This window comes from Pleurodeles waltl, chromosome 10 (genome assembly GCF_031143425.1).
Source record: "Pleurodeles waltl isolate 20211129_DDA chromosome 10, aPleWal1.hap1.20221129, whole genome shotgun sequence".
Taxonomy (NCBI): Eukaryota; Metazoa; Chordata; class Amphibia; order Caudata; family Salamandridae; genus Pleurodeles; species Pleurodeles waltl.
The window spans coordinates 359,740,788-359,752,948 of NC_090449.1; positions in this window are offsets into that span (position 1 = coordinate 359,740,788).

Below are 12,161 nucleotides of genomic sequence, written 5' to 3' on the forward strand. Positions count from 1 at the left end.
TGCTGCCTACTGCCTTGCTGCCTGAGGGAAACGACTGGACTTGCATCTTGAACCTTCTTGAAACTACACCACCAGAGTAACTCCAAGGGCTAGTTGGTTGGCCTCCTGATCGGAGCCTCAGGGAGAGGAAAGGCTCTAACCACCTGGAACCCAGCAACTGGATCCTATCTGGTGTCATTCCCACCCTCCAAAGTGGTGCCACTCCAGTCTTAGATCATTTGATTTGGGCCTGAAAGTCCAGCTGTGGTCCTGTGAGTAGAAACTCTGTTGAGCAATGCATCCGAATGCAGGACTTTGCATCGTAGCTCGCAGCATCCTCTGAACTGCTGCTATGCAGGACTTTGCATCACAAGCCCATCATCGAAGGTATCCTTGACAACGACACATGACTCTGTATCACATCCTCACAGCTCAATGAACCCGCCGCTGTGCAACACATTCACGATGTGGGATCTTGCAATACTCCACACACCAGGATTTAAAATAGTTTGTTCAGTGAGCCAAATTGTATCCCTGTATCTGGCCCGCACTTCATGACAGTTAGTCTTAACTTTTGACTTTGCACCGGTCTGGCCTTAAGTGAGTACCTTGTGCGATTGGGTACTATTCTTAAATCTTTAAATTAAATATCTTGGGTTCAACTTTTTGGACTTTTGTAGATTTGGTTTCAAATAATTTAGTAAAAAATACTCTATTGTAATAAATTGTCAAAAGATGTTTTTTGACAGTTTTTGTGTCATGCTACCAGAGGGTAAATAACAGGTTAGTTCGGGTTTTCTTGTGACTTCATCCTAACAAAAATTGTGCTTGCTGGTTGAGTAGAGTTTCACCCCCTCAACCAGTAACCGAGTTTCCTACAGACTGTCAACCTTTTTCCAAGGAGTAGGCAGTAGGAAAAGTAATTTGATTGTATTCATCCTTAATTATGAAGATTCCAAACCTGATGTTTCTAACCTGTGAGAGGGAGTCATGTTTTTGGTTATTGTGAAATAATGTCCCATTACTCACCAGTCATCTTCATTACTCCTGGTCCTCTAGTCCTTCTCTCATTCATTACTTATGATGATAATCCAATCTCTGAGACAGAAAAAAGAACACAAGCTATGCTGGAACCCTACCCCCTCCCGCTTACAGTACATATTGTGTTCTTACCCACATTCCTTCTGAACTACCAAAGCCCCAAAAATGTAGGCTGGCTGCCTGGAAGGGAGAGTGAGGTGTAATGATAAGGACGAGGACTACAGGATGAGGAGAAATTAAGATTACTGGTAAGTAATCAGACAATACCCCCAGGAAGCGCCAGTCCTCGTCCCTTTAATTGCTTATGGAGAATACTTAAACCAGAAACCTGGCCTTCAAAGACAGATAGGAGTGTCTCCATAAGGAATGAATGGGACAAGGAATGGGGGGATCTATTGTTTTAGAAGGTGTTTGAAAATGTCAGTTCAGTCTTTGTATCTCCCATATTTGCTTCTATTATCTTTCATGTTCACCTACATGTTTCAAAGAACAGCTACTTAATTAATGTTTATATGGGAAAACTATAGAAAAATTAATATTGATAAATCTAAATATATTGGAGTATTTACAAAGCCATTTTGGAACATATAATGTAGTACTCCTGTACTATTGTTTTATACACCCTTACAAACCCTTGTAAATTGTGATCAAAATATCTAAAATGGTAACAAAACTGGAATATTGAGAGAATATTAGTATACAAGCAATAGCAAATAGTAAGGATTGTGTCCTATTTGCACGTTTACCAATAAGGAGTTCGATATTTAGGGGTAGATTCACAAAGGCACGTAAGAGTACTGTTTATCAGAAAGAGTTATTTTTTTGTTTATCCAGATATTAAGTGCATAATTGGGCCACAGTAAAACTTACCTTTGGTTACTGACTTTGTGGAGGGGAGTTGTTGCAGGTGATTATTCTCTAAGGGTAAATTAATATGCTCCAAATAATTGGCTTAGGTTAGAGTAAATGACCATATAGTGTAACAATTTGGAGATATCTATATAGAAGAGGCAAGAGTTCCCCCGGTTTCCCTGTCGCCGCTATTTTTTTACTAGGCATGTAAACTCTGATGTGCTGACTCGTAGAGTATTATGCACCTAGAGGAATGCTTTTTTTAGTGGCAAACTGCTTATTTCAATATATGCTAAAACCATAATGTTATAAATCAGTAACCTGGAACAGAAGGCTGTCTCCTATAATTAGGGAGATCACTAAATTCGGAACTCAATCCAACATAATGATAAATTTTGAGAAATCAGGAATATTTCCTTTAGCTCTGGGAACTGAGCGCTGAAATTCCCCTTTGCATTGTGTGAGGGGAGAAAGAAATATTTTGGTGTAAAAATCAATAGAACCCAGAATTTTGTTGGCTGAAAACTACGGCTCTGAGCTTGGACAGCTAGACAGGCGGATTTTTCCACTAAAGTCTTTAGTTCGAATGATTGCCATAATGAAAATGGTCATAATGCCCAAGTTTCTATATCTATTTACCAATTTTTCTTTTGTACTGCCTAAAACACTACTTAAAAAAAAAAAAAACTTATACCTGCTCCAGTCTAGTGTGGGCAGTTAAGCAGCCTTGTATAGGATTGACTGAATATGGGGCCAGATGTAGGAAAAAAGCAATTTGCGACTTGCAAATTGCGAGTCCCTGCGACTCGCAATTTGCAAGTCGCAAATTGCTATGCAGTACGGTGTCTCAGACACCGACTGCAACTCGCAATGGGGTCGCAATGACCCACCTCATGAATATTCATGAGGTGGGTCGCAAATTGCGGCCCCATTGCGAGTATAGGCACTCGCTAACATGGAGGCCTGCTGACGTCAGCAGACCTCCATGTTAGCGACCTGCTTTTAAATAAAGCAGTTTTTTTTTTTTTTAAGTGTAGCCCGTTTTCCCTAAGGGAAAACGAGCTGCACTTTAAAAAAAACCGAAACCTTTAGTTTCGGTTTTTTTTCAGGGCAGGGAGTGGTCCCTTGGACCACTCCCTGCCCTGAAAAAATATTTTGGGCTCCAGTCACAAACTGGAAGGGGTCCCATGGGGACCCCTTCCAATTTGTGATTGGGTTACCATCCACTTGAAGTGGATGGTAACTGCGATGCCATTTGCGACCGCATATGCGGTCGCAAATGGTATTGCATCCCAATGCGACTCGCAAATAGGAAGGGAACACCCCTTCCTATTTGCGAGTCTGAAATGCATTTTGCGAGTCGGTAACGACTCGCAAAATGCATTCCTGCATTGGGATACGCGTTTTGCGACTCGCAAACGGCAAATTTTGCCGTTTGCGAGTTGCAAAACGTTTGCTACATCTGGCCCATGATGCTTTAATTTGCGAAAGGACGTCGCAAACAGATATATTTACATGTAGCACAAGCACAGTGTGCTGCATTCTGGTATAATGTACAACTGCATACGACACACATGATAGCTGAAGAGGAACCGTTGGTTAAAAGAACACTGCCGATTATACTGGCAACCAAGTCTGAGATCTACAGATCTGACAGAAAGAGTAACATCTACATGCTGATTACGGTATGCACATGATAAAACGTAGGGATTCCCCACATATATTTATTGCTCATACAAGAGTATAGTCCAAGGATGATTTAGACAGGGTGTAAATCTTTACCTGCTTCACTGGTGTAAAGCTTCTCCAGACTAATTGGCCATATGTTCATAGAAAGAACTGTCATCACAAATTGAAGATTATATAAAAATCAAGGCCCTCCACATCCTTAGATATATTTATTTACTTCCATATAAAATACATACTCCTGGTGACCCTGCACGAAATGCACATTTCCAACATTTACAGAGTAAACGTAAAACAATATGGTGTTGATAAATGAAAATATCTATTTACCTTACGATGAGGTGGAAGTGTTCGGTATGAAACAAAGCACTTTCTGTTATTTGATAGGAATGATTAAGAGTTCTGATAAACGTTTTAATTAAATACATCTTTTTTAATTTTAAAAATACTTAATATTTCTTTTAATAGTAGTCGTTATATCACTCAAGCTTTTAGGAAACTATCACTTCATAGAAGAGAAAAAACCTTACTTTGTATTGTTGAAAAATAATCACATGCCAAGTTTAAGGTATTACTTCCGATTTGCTACCATAACATGTTGGTCCTGTCTCCTTCGAAGCTCACAAACATTACATAGCTTAGTGTCTTTAAATTACAGGACACCGGGCTTAAATCTTACGGGCTTTTTTTGCTTTTCAACAGCCCTATCCCTAGCCACTTAGTAATAAATTCTACTAAAAGTTAATTGCTTTAGAGGAGTAAACTCTATGTAAAACTATGGCAGCTAACAGGGGTCCCATGGGAAGTATCCTCGGAATAGGTTGTCTTTTTTGCTACATCAGATAATCATAGCTAATTTTGGCTGTGAAGTAGAGACTTAAAAATTTAAATCGTGTTCATTTGGAGTTTATCATATTATTTCCTTTATAATAATAGACAGTAGCCTGCACATTCTTCTACTTACCAAAAAGGTACAGTCATTAATTTATTCTACGTATGGAGAGGTACTTATGGAGAAAGGAAATATGCCATATTTTCGTCATTAATCTTATCACATGAACATTCTGTGTGCTTTGTGGGTTAATAGTTTTATATTGCTTGTATCTCTTGCCAATGTCCTGATTGCATATTCATTGGTTAAAATGTAGAACACGAAACTTTAAGTTGTCTAGACAGCAGCATTTGCTTAATTTGGGTAAAAGAAATCATAAACCCAGGGTCCCAAAGTTTTTCTTTCCGGTCCAATGATGGTGCTGTTGAATGCCCCAGTTGCTGAATACCAAGATCCCCTAATCTTGATTCCACCTCCTTCCTATTTCTTTCACTACTCTATGCTTCCTGTCAGTTTATTTAATTCTGTAAGGTTCTTTTTCCTCACTGTGTTCCCCGTTGTCACTGTTTTCTTATATTTCTCTCCCTAATACTTTCTCGCTGTTCTGCTTTACCCTCTCTTGATATAGTGCCATAGTCTGATGCTGAAAAATAAGACCTGTTTTCCAGGGTCGGATTGGGATGAAAAATAGGCCCAGGCACCCTAAAAGAAATGTGGCCCACAATTGTGGAGTATGCTTTTTTGCATAACACTAAGTAGTATCAAATAAGGAAGAGGGAGGATTCTCTGAAAGAAGCAGCTCCAAAAAACTGAAACTGAATTAGCTTATATCTTAGTCTAGCTGTCAAGATCTAAGAAGTAGATATTGACACTTAACTTTCCTTTTCTTAACTCCAGGGAGATAAAAAAAATGCAAACATCGCCAGCACTCCTTATGCATGGATACGTTCACAAAAGTGAACCACAGCTGAATATCATTGAGGTCTGTTCAGGCCCACTGTCCCTTCTCAATCTAGATACATTAATGTGCCCGTAGCCAGCCCAAGTTAGCTTTTCATATCAATGGCGAGCCCAGCGGGGGACCGGCATTGATGACTCCTGCCCTGTTGGTGAAAGGATGGTAACAGAAGCCTATCTGCCTCCTGAAACAGGGCTTTGGGAAGGCCACTTAGGCCCCCACTGGGTTGCTGGTGGCATCTGAACAGCAGAGATCGATCTCAAATTGGACACCACTCTGTCGTAATAATAAAAAGCGGCCCCCAACTACAACTCACACTGGCCCATCTGCCATTGCCTGAGTGCCTGCCTTACCAAGAATGGGGACAGTTTGTGGTACCAGCGGCTTCAGGCACAATTTGAGCAGAGACAGTAGAATGTCCAAATCAAATCTTATAGACTGTTTTGCCAAATAGCTTTCACTAGCTGCTGCGGGCAGCCAAGAGCTGGTTAAGACTTGAGCAAAGGAAAACCAAAACTGATAACAGAAAATTCACGAATGCAGAGTGGTAGCCGCCTGTCCCGCTACTCTGCCCATATTTCCTGAACGCCATTTCACCTTTGCTTTCTTGGCCCTTTTGCTAGTGTAAACTCCTCCTCTTGTACATCATTCCATTGTTTTGTAGCTATTACTATGCTTTATAAATGATGCTTATGTATGTATTTGGGGATATGACCATAAAGCAGAAGTGGTGATGAAAGCCATGTAAATGTTCCTGTCTCCTAATATTGATCCTTTTGTCATTCAAAACGTTGCCAATATTTGGAGAAAAAATTATGAATGGAAAAATGGTGCTTTGCAGAAATTGTAACTTGATGACAGCATTACTCCAAGTTGGTGCTGAAGTTTTAAAATTTTTGTAAGAGTGTGAACTAGGCCTGTGCAATATTTTCATTATTGAGATACAATTTCACATAATTTTCTTTTCCAGGCCACATGGTCAAGCATGTGCAGTGAGATCATGCCTGAGAGATCATTTTTTCTCCAACCAGCATCCTGTCAATATCTTGAGCAATTTTTAAACAAACAATATCTCCCCATGTTCAATATTCATGAGATTCCAGCTAAGAAACCTCTATAAAATACAAATGTGAAAATGAAACAGAAAACTGTAACATAAAAGTCTGATGAAATGAATTGAGGGGATCAAATGAGACATGTAGTGGACAAGAAGCAGATTAATTTTGCATACCTTATGATTGGTGAGCCCTCATGACCGCTAGTTCAAATCGCAGTGGGTCTCAGCCTTTCATTTTTTCTGAGGTTGATAGAACAAGTACCATTACTTTGGGCCATAAAAAACACTTGTTATTTAGTATCAATATGCTCCGAGAAGTGAATGTGCGCTTCACACATTCTTATGGTTCTCTTTTTTTATTGGCAGAATATGGAAGAACAATCAATATTTGATTCAGGTTGTGCATGAGCAACCAGAAATGGTAGGCTTTACATGTTAATTGGATGCGTGTAAGAGATTTCAATCCTTAACTGTAATACATGTGGTCTTGAAAGTACTGCTGTGCCCCAAGGGGCTCGAATGATCCTAACCTTTGAGTGATAAGATATAAGACACCCTGACCATGAAGACTAGGTGATCTACAAAGACTGTTTTAGCTCTTAGGGTCATTAAATAGAGCTTGGGCAGACACTGTGCCCTATGCATATGCAGGGATCTTCTCTGGTTACTGACATGGAGAGTTCCTCTGCTTAATGGTTGCTGCAGGAGATACAGAAGCAGTATATTGACACCATAAAAATAATTATCTTTCATGGTCAAGTCGGCTTTGTAATCACAATACTGAAAATGCCAGTTTTATAAAGTTGGTATTTCCTTGTCCCATCCATTGGTGTCTGCTGCTTGCATCCTGGGTCACATGACTAGGTGTAGCTAGCAGCTGGCCCTTGTGTATTACTCCCAGACAGTGAGACTAAGGGAAGATAGGTGTTTGCAGGATGGGCCACTCTGAGTAATGAAGGGGAGAAGCTGTCAGCTACAACACTTGCACATCATAGAGTCTTTGCTTGAACACCTTCAGAAAGGGTTTGCCATTGGTCGTTTGTGGCACCAGACAACCTGGGCCAGGACAGGGAGGAAGGGGATGCCTTCTACCTCAGGGGGGTAGAAAACTCTAGAAGTTTCCTCTACTTTAAAGTGGTTGCCAGATAAAAATATTGGTCTTCAACTCCACCTATTCAGATCACTCTGGACCTGTCAGCTTTGCGAGAAAGGACTGCTCAGCTGTGAAGTTTTCCCTGCTGACCTGCTCTACTGCCCAAGGACTTATGCTGCTGTACCAGGACCTTTCTGCTGAAATCACCCTGCCTGTGTGTCCCAGAGCTCCCATATCTCCAAGAATTAACTCAGCTGACCTCATGTTTGTGCCCAGCTGGCAGATGTTTGAGCACAGGTTAATTCGAGGTTTGCCAGGGGCCTCTCCCTGACAACGATTGAGGTTGCTGTTTGAAAATGGTTTCACCCCCCAATTAGTAACCCAGTGTCTTAATTTTTAATAAGTGATAGCCAACTCCTATATTACTGACTTGATGTCATCAGAGGGGATCTTTGATTTGATTTTAAGTAATATGTATATGTGGTACAAACCAGAACGTCTGATTTTGCCAATGTAACTTTATGATATTGGTCGGGATTCAAGCATGTGACATAGGTACTTTGGACATTTGAGTAAGTGTGACCATACCATCCCTTAGAAAGGCCTAGTGTAACTTAAGCTGAACAGGAAGGAGACATTCGCTAGAGAAATTGACATGTTTTTCCTTTTTGTGCTTCATTTATGAGAAGACCATACAATCAATAAAAGAGCGAACAAAACTTTCAATTGGCCAATGCAATCCAGGCGTAACTCCTTCAGATAAACCGAGGTGTCATTGGCCTATAATGAATTGGGGCATTTTGAGGTACACCAATGAAAAATGACATGTATTCATGTTTCTTCTTAGAAAGGTGGTACTGAAATGGTCAAACCAAACATACTATGCCACAGATGGGCTTTTGGTGTACAACTGTTCTGTGTCCCAAGTTATTGACCATGGATAGGTTAAGGAACAGGGGACCTGTTCTAAGCAGCAGTGTAAATAAGAGTGCAACATACCATTGCATTTAATACACAATGACACACCATAACACTGCTTGTTTTTTCTACTAAGATTCGGTTGTAACAGTGTCAGAACTTGATAAACATCAATTTAGATGGTGAAAGGGGTTGATTAGAAATGTACATATATATAGCTAAGGTCCCCAAATCATGTATGTTATTTAGGGCCAATAACTTCATGTTGTCTGAGATGCCATGAATCAGTATATAGTTTGTGGTCCCAAACTCTATGTAGTTTTGAAGTCTTCAAATCTGTAAATGATATCCCCAAGAATACTCTATGAATTTCTCTTATCCTGTAATCTACCATAGGTCCTCCTAACTAGTGTACTATCTGAGGTATTTTCATCCAGCAGCATATCTTAGGTCATCCTAACTGGCATGCTATTGCTTCTGCATGCAAATTTACCTCCACCAACATCATTCAAATCAGACTCAGGGCTTTAGTTAGGCTTGCTGGTTGTTGCTAGTGGAATTCACTCCATAGTCACTGATGACCCACTTTTCATCTGCAGGCATTAAAAAAAACACTGAAAATGTTCCCTTCAAAAATACTTTCAGCACTGTGCTTCATATCAAACATATGAGTTCTTCTGAAATGCCAAGTGTCTCTTAATTTGTGTATTGTAGAGTCCACCAGAGGGTTTTGCACCACATTCTGATCTATGTATGCTTCTGAATGTGTAATTCACTGTATTTCAGCAAAATGGTGGGAAAGTCTCAGGCAGTGATATCAGCTAGTGGTGGAGCAGAGACCCCAGAGAAGATGTAAACAGTGACCTTTTGACTACATCGCTGAGAATTGTTCTAGCTTGGTGTGCAGGAGGTGTGGGACAATAGGTGAACAGGTGATGTGCCACCATAGGATTGGGGAGGGGTGCCTGGCTTATAAAGTTTTCCATCCCCATTTTAAAAGTCTTGCACAAGGCAGAGAGAGTGATTTTTTGTTGGACTATTGATGGGACTGGGATCATGGCAACACCATAAAAAGTTAGAATGACAAATTCCTGGATGGACTGAAAACTCTGCCTACAGCTGACCTCAGGATCAGTGGGATTCTCCAGGACCAGCTGTCATCCAAGGGATCACCTTTTAGGCCAGAAGGCCTGCTGAAACTGCGCCTGGTAGCTCACCACCAGCAGTAAAATTATCCCAATATCTTCCGAATCTGCCCCAGTGCCTGAGGCATGAGCTTTTGAAATGTTGGCCCATTTAAACATGTCTGAGATCAACGATGGAGTGTGTGGGGTTCCCCCACCATCACAAGGGTTTTCCCATGGGGGGAGCAATACAATAGATTTCCCTGGGGCCTGGGCATGCGCGGGGACCACTCTTCCTGATCTGATTGCCCCTGGTGGATCCTATCTACCTGGCAGCTGATACAACCAGTATGTGGAGATCCATGATTCTGCGAACTAGAGCCCAGGAGAGGCCAAAGAGCTCCCCATGACTCTGTGTGTGGGGGGATTGAGGTCACACGACAGCCTGCATCCTGCTTGCATGGAGCATGGAAAAGAGAAAGAAAACAGGCTGTCTCCCAAGAAGGCTGATCATGAGGGAAATGGCTGCCGTCTCAGGGGCTTTGGCTAATGGCCCCCACCACAACACTTCTCCTGGGAGTGTTTCAAGTGGGTCTGCACACACCCTCTTGAAAAAAGAGTAAAATCAAACAAAAAGAGGTACACAGCATGAGGCTGAGCATCAAAATGGAAAGCAGCTCTACCTACCTCAGCGGGAGATCCGCTCATTAGTTATTCACAACCCTGCAAGGAAGCTTATGTTCTGCTTTATATGGTGATCATGTGGTGGCAGAGGCACCACCAACATTAAAAAGAGAGAGTGGGGAGAGTTGCAGGAGTGCAGCAATTCTCCCTCCCCAAGGCATTTTTCAGAGTGACCCTGAGTGCACAAGATCAAAGAAATTATGACCCCCCCCTCCCCCGGATTTCCAGCCTTTATTTAAGCCCTCTCTAGGTTGCAACTTTTGATTTTCAACTAGGAGTGCAGCACTCTCTAAGGGTTGGTTCTGTGGCTACATTTTATGTGACCTGAAGATAACTAAAAGACAGACATGTAAATACAATTAGTGGACATACAACAATGATTGTCTCACCCGCTTAAGTGACCCTATACACATGCCTCAGGCCTGCCATTGCAGACTGTGTGTGCGGTTTTAAACTGCCATACTAAACCTTCCTTATTAATACATGTGTCACCCTTCAGGTCGACTCTAAAAAGCCCATAGCGCAGATTGCAGTGTATTTGAAAATGTGGACATGTAATTTTGATTTTTGCATGTCCTGGTAATGAAAACATTTTTAAATCAGTTGTCCACTACTCCAAGGCTACCCCCTCCCTTATGACAACATAGGGTTAACTTAATACAATTAATAAGTGATAGCTTTCAATTCGAAGCAGATAGGAATAACTTGTTTGGTCTCTAATGCAATTGTAATTTAAAATCCTTTTTAATTATAACATTGGATTTTAAATCACAGTTCCTAAAATGCCTCTTTTAGAAAGTTATCACATTTCACTCCTAACCATTTGGTGCCTGCAGCCTGTATGTCGGGTCACATGACTAGGTGTAAATGGCAATTGGCCTTTGTATATTGTTCTCAGACAGTGAGACAAAAAGGTTATATGATGACAGGATGGGCAATCTCAGATTGATGGGGGGGTGGAGCTGTCACCTACCACACTTGCACATCATAAAGGTTCTGCTTCAACACACACACAAAAGGTTTCATAATAGTATTTTGTGCCCCTATACATGTTGGGGGTCAGGGAAGGGGGGAAGGAAACACCGTTGTGGGCAGAACCCTTTAGAAACATGTCCTACTTTAAAGCTGGCACCAAGGATAAACTTCAGTACACTTCTGGATTTGTGAAACACTGAGAAGAACTGCTGTGCTGATATGCTGCATGGAGGACTGCTACTCTGTTGCCCTTCTACACTGATGCCTAAATGAGCTCAGGATCAGTGGGTCTCAGCTGCAAGCTTGGCACTATGCTCCATAATGGTCAGCCTGAACTTGTGATTTTGTCCTGGTTCAGTGTAACCAGATAACCACAGTTGGCACTTTGTGCCTTTAAGCATTATTTTTACCTAAATATTTAAAATTGCATATCTACAGTTTTACTGATTTGACTTTTGTTGTTTTGGTCTCAAAGTATTACATATAACTCTCTTCTTATAAAATGTTGTAAGATTTTTCTTGTGTTGTGTTTTCAGTTTAATGCTGTTTGTGTGCTGTAAACATTATTTCCACATTGCCTCTAAGTTAACTCTGACTGCTTGTTATCCAAGCTGCCAGAGGGTTGAAAACAGGTCAATTTGGGGTTTGCTTTGTTTTTCACCCTGACAAGAATTGTGGTTGCCGCTCGAGTAGGGTTTCACCCCCGCCAAACCAGTAACCCAATTTCCTACAATAGGTGATAACTTTTGATTGGGAGCAGGTGATAATATCATGTTTGGTGGAGAAGTTGAAATTTTAAACTTCTTTAATTGTAAAGCTGGATTTGAAGTCACAAGTATGAAAATGCCACTGTAGAAAGTTTTTTTTTTTTTTTGTCTTAACCATTTGGTGTCTGCAGCCCATTGTCTGGGGCACATGACTAGGTGTGGTTGGCAGTTGTGCTTTATGTATTCCTCCTACAC